Source organism: Cygnus olor, chromosome 8 (assembly GCF_009769625.2).
Source record: "Cygnus olor isolate bCygOlo1 chromosome 8, bCygOlo1.pri.v2, whole genome shotgun sequence".
Lineage (NCBI taxonomy): Eukaryota > Metazoa > Chordata > Aves > Anseriformes > Anatidae > Cygnus > Cygnus olor.
The window spans coordinates 20,572,040-20,588,709 of record NC_049176.1 but is presented as its reverse complement, the minus strand read 5'-3'; the positions used below and the strand labels follow the sequence as shown (position 1 = coordinate 20,588,709).

The 16,670-nt window shown below is 41.7% G+C and overlaps 1 protein-coding gene across 1 annotated transcript in view; it reads right to left on the bottom strand.

Moving 5' to 3' along the window:
- The window catches only part of ZZZ3 (zinc finger ZZ-type containing 3), a 59,724-nt gene extending 43,693 nt beyond the window's left edge, over positions 1-16,031 (bottom strand). The window contains exon 1 of the mRNA XM_040566058.1: positions 15,952-16,031. The gene's annotated coding sequence lies outside the window, so the exon portion shown is untranslated. The remainder of the gene's footprint in view (positions 1-15,951) is intronic.
- Between the last annotated feature and the right edge of the window lie 639 nt (positions 16,032-16,670).

Genomic DNA, 16,670 nt, shown 5'->3' with positions numbered 1-16,670 from the left:
GTCTCACCTCAGTAGCCCCAGTACTGGAAAGCAGACAGATAATTTCTCCCAGTGCCTGAGCATCCCAATGGAACAACAGACATCAGCACTTGTAAACGACGTCTTACAACTTATTCTTAGATGCTTTCCAAATTCTGCTTTGCAACCAACCCTTAGCTCATTAAGCTGACAGGTTTCATAACTCACTCTTACCTGACATTCTCATTCTTTGCCTGGGTCTGCACTTAAGCATTCTGAATAAGCCGACCATTGTGTGTATTTCAGGCTGCATGGATTCCTGAAGTGTCAGCTGACAACTACCAAAGGTGTTTTAAGTGCAACGGTAACTGCATTTTTTTTTTAAAGCTCTTACAGTGACCAGTCCCTTTATATTTGAACATTGTTCTTTATCTGGTCAGAGAAAAAACAACTTTCACTATGAACATCACTGCATATCTTCTCTTAATTCAGAACTGGCCTCGATTAAAACAACAACAACAACAGAAGTATTTTAATAGTGGTCCTCGTTCAACTAGTACATTACTTTGCATAGCTGCTTCTGTCTATATCCAGCAACTTCCAGACAGCATAGCAAGCCAGAATTTCCTTGATTTAATAGTACAATGGGAGCCTATTTTCCTTTTTTATTCTAATATGTATTCTAGTGTATTCTCCAATAGACCTATGATTGCATCATGTGTAACTTTGTTTTGTTTGACTACAGTTTTGCTTTCTTCTCTTGCTCTGCTCAGAGTAGTGTTTGTATTGGTAGGTCAGTACATTCACTGATGAATAACTCGCTGTGTTTAATTTCCTGGGTTTTCTGTGGTCTGCCTTGCTTTTGCTCATACTATTCATTGAAAATACATAAAAAGTTTGTTTAGCCTGCATTTACATTTAAAATCTCAGCCTTTTAGTTCTTGCATTCTCAATACGAACATTTTCTGTTTTGGCATGAAATGTAATTATCATCTTGGGGAAAGAAAAAAAAAAAACTATTTTTATTTCTCTCTACTATAACTACAGGTCTTTGCTTTTCTTGCGACCACTGACAAATTGTCTTCAGGCTTGCTCCACTTATGTTTTTCATCTAGATGCAGGTTTACTCATCAGTTTTGCAGTTTCCACTGTCCTCAGCACAAGAAAGACTCAGACCATTCTGATTCATACTTCTTTAATCTTTAAAAGTCAGATATCAGTTATCTTGAAAGACTCAGTGAGAAGAGTAACTTTTCACACAATACAACCATATATCAAATGTTTTTTTTTTCCCCAGGTAGCTTATTAAATTGCTCAATAGATATATTTTATAGATTAAAAATGTGTTTCTAAGCCTTTCTAAGATTTTATACTGTTCCTCTAAACCCACCATTAACCTGTCAACACATTGCTGAAATACAATTACAATTTACCCTCTGAATGCACTTCTTTTTGTTTCCTTTACTCAACTTTGTGATATAAGGAATACCCAGGTATTCTGCTTTGACTCTTATTGTTCTCCAGGGTTGTTTTGTTTTGCAACACCCAGTTTATTATTTCCTGCACCTGCATGAGGCAATTTACTTTCAAAATTATGCTCACTGCTCAAGCATAAAATGAAAGACTGCCTACAAAGTGCAAAATTCATCCCAATTGTATTACCCCTTCCCTCTTTCTGAATACTTTATCAAGCACTTTCTAAATATATCCCATGCTCCAGATACTGAGAAGCTACACTACATTTACAGAGCAAGCGACTTACCTATTACTGTCTAAGCATGTGAACATACCTGTCATCCGTGCATATACACATTCAATTCCCTTTTACGTTAATTGATTACCCATTTTCAAAACTTATTCACTGACTTTAAAAGCAAGTCCATTATTTTAAACTTAATGCGAGGAAAGAAGTTTGAAACTAAGTCAGACCAAAGGTCTATCCAGTCAGCACTCTGTCTCACCAACAGCCATAAGCGGATGCCTGGGGAAGAGAGGGAATATACGTTTCCAGCTTCCAACTATTTTCAGCTCAGGGTCCTCCCTCTTCTGTCGTGGCTGATTTCTACCTATGTAATAAACTTCAATTGATTTCTCTTCTGTGAATTTTCACTGTTCTCCCTTGAGCTCCCATAAATTTCTAGCATTCAAGCTATCCCACAGATGTGTTTGTAAAAGAGAATGCTAATTTTTCATTTTTTCAAATGGGTATCAAGACCCATAACCTGGCAAAAAGGTAAGGATGAAAGGTTAAATATCCAACAGCAACTCCAGTTTTACCTCATTCTCTTTGTTGCTTTCAATTGTACATACCGGAATGACACTTTTGTGTTCTACTTAGAGCTTCCCCACCTGTTTTGCTTTTTGACTTTGCCTATATACAGTTTTCCACAAAAAAAAAAAAAGAAAAGAAGATCCATGGTATTATCAATAACAGAAAGCTACTGCATAAATGAGTATGCCATTTCAACTACAACGTCATAGATGTTTCACATGGATACAACTGAGTGTTGGTAACCTCAACATATGTTTGCAGTTTTATCCACCCTAATAGAACACAAGACCTCAAGGTTTTAAATGACATCTTGTCCTTTCTCATTGTATTTTCCTGAAACTCAGTTAACTTTTGACATGTTTGACTTCCGGCCTCTCTCTTAAGATGACAGAACTCACGATAACTGCAATAGTATTTTAGTGCTTTTATACTTCATCAACTTAGTAATTCTATTGAATATTGCAAACAGTGATCACATTTCAATAAGTTAACAGAGAATTTAACCTTTTATATAGGAAATCTGTCTGAATAGAGTGCCTATTATTCTTAATATCTATTTCAAAGAAAGAAAGGAGATGCTCATCCTACCATTCCTTGCAATTACCCTGTATCAGCAGGTAAAAGGCCTGAAGAAACATGAAAAGGATATTCAAGATCCAGATTCAGCCACTAGAGAATTTCTCAAAGCACAAGAACAAAAGGAAAAGAGCCTATCTTCAGCATATTTTACCAGACTCAGGCAACAGGAAGGAGCTGTCAGCAGCTGGGTCAAAGAGTGTGAATTATATAGTTTCCATACCTATCCTAAGCAAACAAGAGCAGATTGCCAGAATTCAAACACTGCTGAACAGCTAACCCATCACAGGAATACAAAATCCACACTTGCCGTTAAGTTCTCCAAGGTCTTGCTCTCCACATGCTTGGGCTTTGCCTCTGCAATACACACTGACACCACACTGAAAAACTAACCAAAAGAAATTAGGTCAAGCTTAGACTAAACAGGAAAATTATTTATGTTGGACTTAATATATTAACTTATACAAATATAAGGTAAAGTGGGATTTTCCCCATTTTTCTCCTACTGAAACATTCAGTTACATAGATTTAATTAGTTAAAATGCTTATTTTTTACAAGACTGAAAACCATTTGTTAGCAGCTTTCTGAGTTTGCCAGAGAGAGTTTGGGATCTTTATAGAGTGAATTTGAAAATAATCAACAGCAGTCACAAAGTTCGAAATCTCTTTCATTCACTTTGACAAGAATATTCACAGTTGCATTTATAGAGAAAAGATATCAAGCAGATGACTCGACATTGCTCTTTTTTAACAATAAACTGCTTATGCTTTGCCAGCGATGTCCCAGAAAAACCTTACTGACCCTTTCTAAAGCATTTTTTTTCAAACTATCATACAAAATTTGAATGCTGTGTCAAAGCAAGTGCTTTGCTTGTTCCTTTCTTTGTACCTCTGAAGAGCTGACATCAAGTATTAAGCAAGGATTAACATGACAAATGTAATTTACATGCCATCCATAAAACCGCTTAGCTTTATGATTTAAAATATTTTCCAAAAAACCCTGACTGCCAGTTCTTACAGAACATCTAAAATTTTCCTCTAAAAGTAGAAACGACTTCAACATGAACAACTGCGTTACCTCCAGCGTAACGTTGTAGCCATAAAAGAAGAAGTACAGTAGGAATGCAGCCCCTAAGAGCAGGATTTGCTGTACCTTCAAGACACAAAGCCCTCATAACTCTGTGACATATTCGCTCTCCTATGGCAATAAGCAATTAAACACATACCTTGCTCAATAGCTTGAGGAAAAATATGTGAAAATCCCGTATCTTTAAAAATTAGTTTCACTGTAACTGGAAACACAAAAAGTACTTAAATACAACGATCATGTAGGGCATGGCAGACCTGAGGATATACCTGCTGTATGGCCACAGAATTAATCGGTATTTTCTTTAGCTTCTCGTCCCTGTGTTCTGCACCCAGAAGCTATCCCAAGCCTCTGATTCTTCTTGTTGCTCTTTGCTGTGCTGAATCCATCAGAGGGATCAGTGCTGACTACAACATTCAAAGCATGGTATCCACAATTCATTCAAACGATTTTTACCACAGAATAGTAATGTTTTGTGTTGTGACCCCCTTCCTAATAACACTCAACACTATTTACTTTTTTTGACAGCTTGTGAAAATTGTTTTTACAAAAGCACCTATATCAGAACACTGAATTTTTTTTGCATATTTTATTCTTATGCATTATTTCCCATTTTTGAAAATGTGATTCTATTTTATCGCCCATTCACTCAGTTTTGCGAGATCATTTTACAACTCTGACTCAAGCCAGCAGTGAAATCAAGTCAGATTTGTATCAGCTCTAGATTATTATCAGTTCTTTTCTGTAATCACTGAAATATTTTTAAAGTATCACCACTCTAGAAGTATTTGATTGAAATTAACAATTCTGACCATCACCTAAGACACCTGATTATTTGTACTGCTCAGAAAAGAGAAGAAAAAAACCTTCAATGCCATCCATGAAAATACTGAATGTTCTGTCCAAAGGAATACGTGCATTCCTTCTACAAAATTTGGGTTGAATCCTCCTTTGTACATTTATTTATATGGGAACTGTAGAGAGAGTACATTAAATCACTTCTGCTAGGCTCCGAATAAACCTTGACATTAACATTTCAAAACACTATCTGCAATGAAATTAATGCTCTCCTAGCACACACACTTCCAAACTTTGCCCAGGATGTTTGTAAAACATATTGGCTGCTATGTGTTTCAAGTCAGCTGACTGAAAAAGCCCCCAGGTAAGGTGGGGGCTGCTTCCTCCTCAGAGTTGTGTGTGCATACACTTTGGATTACCCTTACTTGGTTGAGAAACCATTAGAAACATTTTTAATTCACTCATAGTGGAAAGGAAAAGCAACTTAACAATGTCCATGTATTTAAAAAGACACTAAAGAAATAAAACTGGAAATCTATCTGGGGGTTCGCAGACTAATTCTCGGTATGTTGGGCCAGTGTAGGCACCTGTGCTGAAGGCTGCACATCCATCAACAGTGCATGTTATGAGGACCCGATGGCAAACACTTTTTTTAGTGAATGAACCCTCTTTTCAGCAGCTGACTTCATTTAAAAAAGGTTTCCACTGTTGTGCCAAGCAGGCAACTCGATGAGGATCTCATCATTTTCTATACTAATTACTGCAACACCTACCCCTGCTCCACTCGTATCCACTCAGATACGTTTCCAAAGGGCATTTCCCTCCTTTGCTGCTATCCAAGTAACCACTTTCCCCATATCTTTCTAACACAGCAAAGAAAACCACACTCATCTATCATCCCGCTCCTTATCAAAAGGCCTGACACGTACTCTGGTGAGCCTTCAGTCATTCCCTCTTTTGAGTTTTCAGTGAGACTTCCCAGGTGAGGTTTCATTTTACTGTTAAGTGATATAATCTACAAAAAAGAGGCAATCCCACTCCCATGTAACCCTGACACACCATCCTCATTTTTCCTATGCATTCATGTTAGTAGTATTCAATCCGATCTCACAATGAGCTGATTTAGAAAACACAACCCCCTACAAAAGAGCCATTATTTTTCGTCTGGTTTAGCTCCCAAAACGGGCATACTGTAATGGTCAAATGAGCACAGGTGCTACCAGAAAGCAGGGGCCAGAGCTACGTGCTTTGGTGGCAGATAGCCACTGGGTCGGGTTAGCTGTAACGTGAAGCCTTACTCTCAGGCTGTCCCTTATCCCTTAGCTCCTCGTAAGCATAAAAAGCACAGTTACTTTGCTTAGCTTAGAACTCTAATTTTCCACAATGAAGATAAAACCATTTGATAACTGACACACAGAAAGCAATTTAGCTGCCTTACTGTTTCTGTCCAGCTGCACTGCCCAGCTATAACTTGGGTCATGCTGGAATTGTGAGCTGCTTGGGGGAAACGTTCTTCATGTCTGCTGCTGCAAAGCTGGGGTCACAGCATCTCTTTACTTTATTTTCACTCTGCTGTACTGCTGACTTGAATATAAAACTTAAAATTTTATTGGAAGTTTAACTGAAATCCAGTTGATGCGTGTCTTCGCTGACAGAACCTGAGGCACAAAGAAGGCATCAGAGAAAAAGAAGCAAGACGTTCTGGGGTTGTGTTTGTTACTGATTCAACCCCCTGGGCTCTTTTTGACATCTTCTCGTTATGGAAAATACAGTCAGCGAGGGTCAAGAGGAAACAGACGTCAGACTACACACAAAAGGTAATTGCTGAAGTATAAGAAAAGCAAACTTTTGTTTCAAATCAGGAGCACAAGCGAACCGGCTAGGGAAGCTGTAAGGGCAGCCCACACGTAGCAAAGGACACGTTTAAGGGCAGATACACAGAGACCTTAAATTCTAGCTCATGCCACTTCTGCAAATCAGGCTACTGATACAACAGATAGAACAAGAAGAAATGTCCACGTGACTGTCTGGTACACGTCATATAACAAACTTATAGCGACCCACGAATCAAGCCTGAAAACAGTACCACGAGCATCGCACAGTATGCATTCCTACAGCTCTGTTTCTCATGGATTCTTTGGGATGGTCTCTTTGGGAGAATTTATTGGGCCACGTAAATATAGACTTTCGACAATCTAACAATTTATTTATTTATTTTTTTTTTTAAAGACCATTGATCTAACCACAACTACAGCTCGTGATGAGTTATCATCCTTGTGTCCTTAGAGCAGGACACAATTCTGATCGCCAGAGTTACCTCTAACCTGGAAAATCAATGAGATGACTCACACTGGATAAAGCAACAGTAACCTGCCTGCCTTTACCTCCAGATCCCTGCAAAAGATTCCCTCTGGTATTCAGAATTTTGGTAAGAGAAAAAAAAAACTCATGTAATACAGGAAGTTTCAATAAATCACCTCTGTGCTGTAACCAGGGATATTTTAAGTTAGTATGTGACAGAACTGAAATTCACAAATATTAACAAGAACTGAATTACCTAGACTGTTGGTGTGTTGGGTGTTTTTTTTTTTGTTTGTTTGTTTTTTTTTTTTGGGGGGGGGGGACAGGACAGGACACTGAGGTGGGATGGGAGGGGGGTAGCCTTTAAAAAAAGAAATCAAGATCTTAACAGCAATAACTGTTCCCTTATGCACTTGGAGAATTTAGAAGGTACCAACAGCAAGCCTGGCTTCTCCATAAAGCAACCCATTCATGCCAATAAAATACAGAGGGTTCTTAAGGATTTGCAACATTTTCTGTTTCAACTATGACTCAGATCTTCAAACTACGTGTCAAGAACCCCATCAAAATAAGACTCAGCATCAGAAAAAAGACTTCAATTGAACCATAGAGTAGGAAAAGAAATCTGAAAAGGTTTTACTTTGGTGGGTAGAAGCTTTATCTGAACTCAGACATTAGGCAAGAAGTAAATGTTTCTCACTGTCCTTTTCAGCACTGCCTTTGAGACGGCGGCAAGCTGGTGAAGAACCTTTTCCATCTACAGTATCTTTGGAATCCTCTTAACAAAGGATCAGCAGATTTGCAATTACATGATCCAGAGAAATATGCAGCTGATCTCAGAGAAGAGAAATGAGATAACTACACTCTGTTCTGTCAGAAACCACTTCCTCACAGACGGACTTAAAACTATGCAAGCATATATGAAAAGTAATTGCATTGCTGCAGGCTCTACAATAATACCTTGAATGATGATTTTTCAGCCTTTTTGCAATGCATGGGATGTAGCAGAATTTCCAAAAGTAAAAAATAAAGATCTCATAAAGACCATGATTCCGCTAAAAATAGAAACCCACTTTTTAAAAAAATCACGTGCTGCAGCAGCTTTCTCTTTTGCCTATCTTTCTAGGGCAAAACAAATTAAAAACTACAAAGCAAGTTGCAGGCTGAAGACTGGAAAGAACTGAGAACTTCTGATTAGCTTCCTTTTTCCTGAAACCTCGCTTTTGAGGAAATACCCAGAGAACAGCCCTGGCAGCACAGCAAAGCACAGACACATTGTCACATCTTTTCAAGAAGCAATTTAGATCGAGTAGTTACTATCAAAAGCAATATAACAACACACACTGAAGAACTAAGACTTGCTGCTAGTTATACTCTGACTTTCAGAGACACATACACAGAGAAAGTGCAAGTACATGACAAGAAGGCAGTGGGTGGAAGAGAAAACATGTACCAATATATTCTAACTTCAGAGAGATTAGCAAAACACAGTTTTAAAAGTTGCCAAAATTTTATACGCTTGGAAACAGAAAAAAAATAAGCAAACAAACTCCATCATCTGTTGTAACATCCATGGGTTCCCATTACAAATCTTTTAGTCAGCCACTGCCCATATATTCCCCCAGACCACCCTGCAGGATCTACTTCTCCAAACTCCAGGTTAAAACAGCATTTTTTTTCCCCCCAGACAGCTCAGCTGTCAGACAGTTGTTCTGTCGGGTGATTCCTTCTCAGTAACAACTCTCCAGGTGGAGCTTAGGGAATAGGTGCATCTGTCTCTGCCCAAGGCTTAAGCCTTCGTGCCCTTACTGCGAGATACTGTGACCCCTTCACAATATTCTACAAGAAAGCCTCTGTACTGCAGTGATACATGTAAGAAAAATCCCTGGAAGACTTAAAATATTTGAGGAAAGGAACAAATTCATTTTTTTTTTTGACATCATTCTAACTTAGGGGACAGTGCTCTATCTTTCTTCCTTTTATCAATTTTTAGAAAAACAGTTCTGAAATCCCATTTAACTAATGTACAAGAAACCTTTAGCATTAGCTTTCACCATGTCCTGTTGCACCTGCAGCCATTTGTAAGCAGGCAGCAGGTCAGCACCTCAAACCAGTGCCATATCAGTTACCAACACCTTGTTTCTCAACGCTTTAGCGAGCAATTTCCCATCAATTACAACAAACAGAATGACGACACCTTGTTGACCTAAAGTGTACAGAAAGTTTAATCCAAACCATTGGTCAAATAGAAAAATGCTATTAAGTCTAATTGCAATTAGGAAGAAACAGACTGAAAGCATTATCTTATCTCAATCCTCTACACTCTCTTGAAATGTTAAGAATGTGACAGAATTTATTTAACCCTTTTTCCAATTACAGAGCATACACCTATATGACACAGCCTTTCCTTCATTCTTCATTAACCCCAAGGCAGCTCTGACAAAATTTAAAAATCAGAAAAGCTTGAACAAGGTCACATAAAATGCAGGCAGTTGACACTTAATAGAAAAATTTCAGAGTAAATTATTAAACTGAATTTGGTTCAAAACTGTTCTATCAAACTGTATGGCACTTTTAATCCTAAAGAGCTTTAGTAACTCTTCTTAGTTCTGCCACCTTAAACAAAGGCTTTCACACCACCTAAAAAAATCTCAAAGGAGAGATTTTGTTTAGAAATAGTATATGTAGCAGAAAGCACGTATTTCTATTCAACCTCTTCCATACTGGTACTATTACACAGCAATTCTGTGATACTGAAGATACTTTATAAGTGATGATTATCGCCCAAAACACATCTCCCAGACGATAGCACTTATCTCTGTTATAAAGAGACTAGTTGAAGCTGAATGATTCGCTCTGTTTCAGAGCCTTGGCATACACCTGATTCCCTGGCTCCTTAGACTTCATCATTTTAACTTTGCTTCTTTTCAGTGAAGTTTTCTGAAAGACCTTGACTCTAGCTCAGTTTGTTTCTACCGGATCATAAACAAAAACACAAAAGGTAATTAAAGATTAAAAAAAAAAAGAAGGAAGCCTATTTATTTTCCGTATTAGCTTATACAGAAGGCTTAAAGGGCTTTATAAAACAACTCTTTAATGAACTATTTGATGTACTTTCTCAAACTAAACCTTACAGACTGTCACATCACTTAGCTTTTTGCTCCACTACAAAGTCTGGGGTTTTAAGTCTGATTTTTGTTGTTGTTTGTTTTAGTCACTGCCAGCAACATCATTAAAATCATAAAAACGTAGAGATCTTACACTGGCAAGTCACCCTACCTCCTGTGGCCAAGGACAGACCAGCTATACCCAAATCACTTCTAAGAGGAGGTTATTTAACCTTTTCTAGAGCACTTTCAGCAACAGATATCCCATCACCTCCCTCAGATACCTAACCCCATTTTTATCTATCCACAGAGCTGGAAAGTTTTCTTCTAGCACAGAAATCTCCTTTTGTGCTATTTAGGACAATTATTTCTTACCCTACCTGGAGAGAAGAGTTTATTACAGTCCCCTCTGTTGCAATCCTTACTGTATTTGAAGCCTATCATTATGCCTGCCCACCTCTGCCATAACCTAAACAAGTTCAGTTCTTGCAGTCCTTCCCCAAAGGTCCTAACTGCAACCCTCCTCTAAATGCTCTTCAGGTGGTCCAAATCTGCTCCAAGTACAAAACAAAAACCAGCCAGTACCCAATCTGAGGCCTTACGCCGACCACTGCAGAAGCATTTACTATCTTACACACAACCACAATCCTGTTCCTATGTCCCACTGTGACTCCTGTAAGTTTTTTTTAAAGCTGTCATGACTCATTTGTGCTCATTTTGTGGTACAGCTGCTTATTTGCAGAGCTGCTGCCCAGCCAATTGTTTCTCATATTTAAGTCTATTGTTGCTACCCAAACACATTATTTTGCATTTCTCTTTACTGAACTGCAACCCATGTATTTCAGATTATTTGTGCCATTTGCTTGGACCTTTTCATACTCTGGTGCTCGTATTGCCCCCTCGATATGCACTGTCCAGGCAATACATAAATGTGCTCTGTTCTATCATCCAGGTCACAAGCTGAAAGACTCAACAGGATTAAATTCAGAAAATATACCTGCTAAATTCCACTCACTGCACTCCTTCAATCTGAAATGTCCTTAGAGCATGTAATTAACGAGTACGTAACCAGCACAGCAAATCGCCTCTGAGAGTATCTAGTTTTGGTGTTTCTGTATTCTTTAGCTGTGAAGAGAAAACCCCTAACTTCAGCACTACTGGACTTATTCTACTAGGTTATCTTTCAAACGCAAATACACAGACAAGGGAGGGAGGCTCTGGCACTCTCCTTCCTCTTTAACGTGTTTGCCTGTGGCACAGTAACCCAGTTGCACACCTCTTCCAATTTTGATTTTGGGCTATATTCCGATACTACAAAAACACTTCAGCTCACACACACATACTAAAACAACAACAAAAACACTCTGCCTCTAGAAAACTCAGGTCACATATGTGCATATGTACACACCAAAACAACAAAAAGGAAAGCAACAACAAAAAGCAGGATAGTACCACTTAAGCACCAACAAGCAAACTGTCAAGCGCACATTTCCTTTCTGATTTTTACATTTTCTAATGAAAGTAAGTGTTTTAAAGTTCAAATCACTACATTTTAAGGACAGAATTAGGTATGTCTCATGACAGAGCTGTACAAGACAGACAAAAAAATCCCACTGCTCTATTACCGACAGGTATTCTCTAAAGGCAAGCGTTTACTCTGACCTGTCTTAACAGGAGTTTGTCTGGCACATGTGCATCCCATTAATCAAAGCAAACACTTGTGTCTAAATACAGTATTTAACGGAACTAGTATAAACACCTTTAAAATTTTGGGCAATTATATTTTCTGTCTTGCCAACATTCATGTTCTCTATATCCTATGATGAAGTTTGACAGACCAGAAAAAAGCAGAGAGCGGCAAACGGCAATCTAACAGATAAAACATTGCTGAAAGGGGAATCAAGTGTTTTCAGAAGCAACATGACAGAAAGCTATCAGCTTAATGCAAAGCAAAAATATTGAAATTGAACATCGGGTGAAACTTGCACCAAGGGGTGATGAGCTGCTACAAGAAGCATCACAAAGAGGAACTTTGTCAGAAGAGGGAATGATCTTGGTGCCCTTCCAAAGGATTCCAGAGGATTGGACTAGCTGATCTTTCTGACTTTCTACGTTTAACTGGACTCACTGTAGCATTAAACATTAAAGTAACTTTTAGGAACAGTCAATATAACTTAATCTACAAAGCTTTTGGTCCAAAGTTATATAAAAACAACAAACCTCCTATATGACAAATTGTCTAAGTGAAAGTAGTTGAACGCAACCTTGTAACTAACATCCAAGACTATAACACAAACTCTACAAAGGGTCAACTTATTATGCTACAAAAGCAAAGTATTTTACTTTGGTTATGAAACTGCACCTCAGCAGAGAACCTTTTTAAAAGTCTTTTTGTTTAAGAACAGCGTCCAAGAAGAAAGAGAACACGCTATTTAATGTTTAGGTCTGCATTTCCTAATGGTATTTTAAGTTACTCAAACTGAAAGAAAGTTTTCACAAAGTTAAAATAAACTCTTACAAACGTTCTTCTACACCACAGGCGGTTTTTGAAGCAGAAGCCATATTTACAATGTTCGTAAAGCCAGAACAATATAGCCATAAGCGTAAAGTTTATCAGGAGCAAGTTCTTATAATAAGCAGCTTGATTTCCAGCAAAGAACACTTAATTTGGAAACTAAGAAAAAAACCTTTCTCACTACAGAAGTGAGAAAGTTTCTCACTTTCTGCAACTTCACTCCCGCCTACAGAGGTGGAAGATTTTTTTCTTGTTCAAGGTTTTTAAGGACAAGTCCTACAAATATCTGTCTGGAATAATCTTAGTATATTTAAACCAACCTGAAAGAAGGGGAACAATAGGTCTTCCAGCACTGTATTTCTGGGATTTATGTAAGTACAGTGTAAATCTGTGGCTATAAGCAAGTGCTGAATCTTGAAATTAAGCTCCCCCTTGCAAATCTCTTTTTTTATGAGTGAAGAGACCTGTATCATCAGTTCCCACAAAATGCAAAGACTTCCATTTTTGGGAAAACCAAAACAAAGAGAACACCAATAGATTAGGTGTAAAGACTTTAAAGAGCTTTTCAAATGTGAAAGACTACTTTACAAAAATGTAAAAAACAATGGGAAATAGGATAGACTGACTGCCAAGACTTCTATTCCAACTTGATGAGTACTTTTAAAAACTATTTCTTATTTCTCTTAGCCAATATAGTGGCAAAAGAGCAAAGTGAAAGTCTCTCCACCTTGTATCAACCAGACGAGGATCACTGACCAGATGCCAACCTGCTCCCAGCGCTGGAAGAACAAAAAACATTTTCTTTCAGTCTCCTTGAAATACTGGGAGAGGGAAGTCTTCATTTTGTATGAGGCAGATAGCAGACTGGAATCTCACATCACAAGTATGCCAGTAACACCAATAAATGTTACAGCAAACATGCTGGTCAGCACTACAATCGACGCCCATAGGATACATTCCCAAATTTTGTGTAAGAGAGATCTAGTTATTTTTGCATATTACAGAATCACACAGAATCGTCTAGGTTGGAAGAGACCTCCAAGATCACCTAGTCCAACATCTGACCTAACACTAACAAGTCCTCCACTAAACCATATCACTAAGCTCTACATCTAAACGTCTTTTAAAGACCTCCAGGGATGGTGACTCAACCACTTCCCTGGGCAGCCCACTCCAATGCCTAACAACCCTTTCAGTAAAGAAATTCTTCCTAATATCCAACCCAAACCTCCCCTGGCCTAACTTTAGCCCATTCCCCCTCGTCCTGTCACCAGGCACGTGGGAGAATAGACCAACCCCTACCTCGCTGCAGCCTCCTTTAAGGTACCTATAGAGAGCGATAAGGTCACCCCTGAGCCTCCTCTTCTCCAGGCTGAACAATCCCAGCTCCCTCAGCCGCTCCTTCTAAGCCTTGTTCTCCAGACCCCTCACCAGCTTCGTCGCCCTTCTCTGGACTTGCTCGAGCACCTCCACGTCCTTAGATGCGTAATAACACCAAGCTTAAAAATCTTATTTACTATTTCTCATTTTCCAGAAATGTTCAATATTATGAGATGAAACATATGATTGAACTTCATCACTAAAGAGCTCAGGAACTAAGCTACGTAATACAGCTTATCTCAGTAACTACATTTCAGACATGCAATGCAAAGACAAATCATTTCGGTTAATGGTGGTACAGCTGATAATTGTAAGAAGTGCCTAAGTTGGACTAAACAACGAAGAGACACGCAAGCAGTATCTCAATTTAAGGTGGCTAACTGCTGCTCCTTATGGACGCACATGGCTGCACTGTGTAACAGCCCAAAACAAAAAGCATTTACTGTAATTTCAGGACATGTAATGTTTTTATGAAATGAACATGACAGTGCTGTAGAAATCCTGCAACCAAAGTTGTTCATGCCCTGAATGACTCGCTGGAAGTCACATGCTGAAGTAAAATCCTAACCAGCCCTTTCTAAGGCAAGGGAGTTTCATGAGTGGCTTCAACTGGGTGAATATTTCACCTAACGGCTTATTTTTTTTTAAAACTGGGGCCTGCCAACATTTTACTACATACTCTTTAATTTAAAAGAATTGTGTTTTTCTCCTCTACACCACTTTTTCTTAAAGTTTTTTCCAGTTCTGTTTAAGTAAATACTAACATAATTAACCTGACAGACAGTATAGTAAGAATAACAAATAAATTAAAAAAAAACCTTGAAAAACTGCAACAGTAACTCATCAGACTATTTTCTGAGAAGTTATACTTGCTTACAGAAAGAATCACGTTTTGCTAACCCCAAGCTACAGAGCATTCCAGATCACCAGTCCTTGTACCAGCTAGAAGGGGGGGAAGTCTAGTAACTGACTGCAAGGTAGAAATATACCCAGAAGGCATGTCCTTGAGGGTTGTATGAGTTATTATACAGTATGAAACGCTGCACACACGTAGAGCTTTGATCTCTAACTATCTGCACGGTATTAGTTCAGTAATAATGGCAACACCAACGGAAAACATGCAAATACACCTACAAACACCAAAGAGCTATTACGGCGCATTTAATGACTGCAGACCTCTTCCCAAAACACAGCTTGCAAGTTCGAAGCCGAAGAACCCATTATTTTATAAGAGTTCTAGGCTCAGTTACGTGGTGTGCTAAGCCTGGATTACTAAATGAAGAGTTCCAGCCCCTGACCACAACTACTGCGTGTGTTCCTGTACTCGGGGAGAGACCGCCGGCCCCATAAGGAAAAGCCATATGCTCTCCCTTCGAGAAATTGGGACCAGGAGACAAAGGAACATCACCGAGCCGGGACACTTGGAAAAATAACTGCAGTAGCATCCGAGTGCAGCCGAAACCAGGAACATTTCCCGAGCCCGGGACAACGAGGGGACCCAGCGTGCCAGGAGCTCAGCTCTGCGGTGCCAGGTGGTTCCTGCCGGGCCCCACATCCCCACACCAGCTCAGGCTCCTGAGGGGGCAGAGACCCGAGACAGCCGTGCCGAGGTGCGAACCCCCCTCAGGCGGCTCGGGGGGCCCTGCCCGGAAGCTCTCAGGGCGAGGCCGGCCCGAGGGGGCCGGGGGCTGCCGGCACAGCGGCGGCCGGGCCGGGCCGGGCCGGTGCCCACAGGCGGGGAGCGCGGCGGGGCTGCCCGAGGGGCGGCGGTGTAAGGCCGGGCCCGGCGGTGCCGCAGCGGCCGGCGCTGTGAGGGCGCGGCGGGGCGAGGTGAGCTGAGGTGAGGCGGGGCCGCTCCCTGAGGAGCCCGAGGCCGCGGCGCTGCCCCGGGGCCGGGCGGCGGGGGCGGGGCGGGGGCTGCGCGCGGGGTGCCCGCCCCCCGGCCCGGTACCATTACCCAGCACGCCCAGCGCTGCGCCGCCATCCCGCAGCCGGCCCGCTCCCGCAGGAACCGCGACACCTCGCGAGATTTCCTTCCTTCACCCCCCCCCCCACAACCCCGACTCCTTCTCTACGCAGCCCCGCCCCGCGACCCGGCTCGGCCCCGCGCGCGCACGCGCACAGCCGCGCGCCCGCTCGGCCCCAACATGGCGGCCGCGGCGCCGCGCACGTGTCGCCAGGCCCGCCGTGTGTCAGGGCGGGCGGGAGCGCGCACGGCCGGCCGGGGAGGGGAGGGGAGGGAGAGGAGGGGGGCGGAGCTGCCGCGCACGCGCGGGAGGCGCCGCTGCGGGCCAGCTGATTCGAACGGGGCGCGCGAGCCGCCGCCTCCTCCCGCACGCGCTGGTCACGTGGGGGCTTCCCCCCTCTCCTTCCCTCCTCCTCCTCCTCCTCCTCCTCCTCCCCCTCCCCCGGCGGGTCCCGACCCCGTCCCCGCCCGGCTCCCCCCTCCCCCGGGGCCGGGCCCGGGCCCTCACCTGCCGCCCGCTCCCGGCCGCGGCCCCGGCCGCGCTCCGCTCCCTCCCCTCCGCGCTGCCCGCACCCGGCGGCGGCGGCGGCTCCGCACAGCGCCTGCTCCCCTCAGCGCGGCGGCGGCTCCTTCCGCTTCCTTCCCCTCCCCCTCCCGCCGCTGCGCTGCGGCGGGGACCCGCTCCCTGCAGCTCCGCCTGCTGGCTGAGG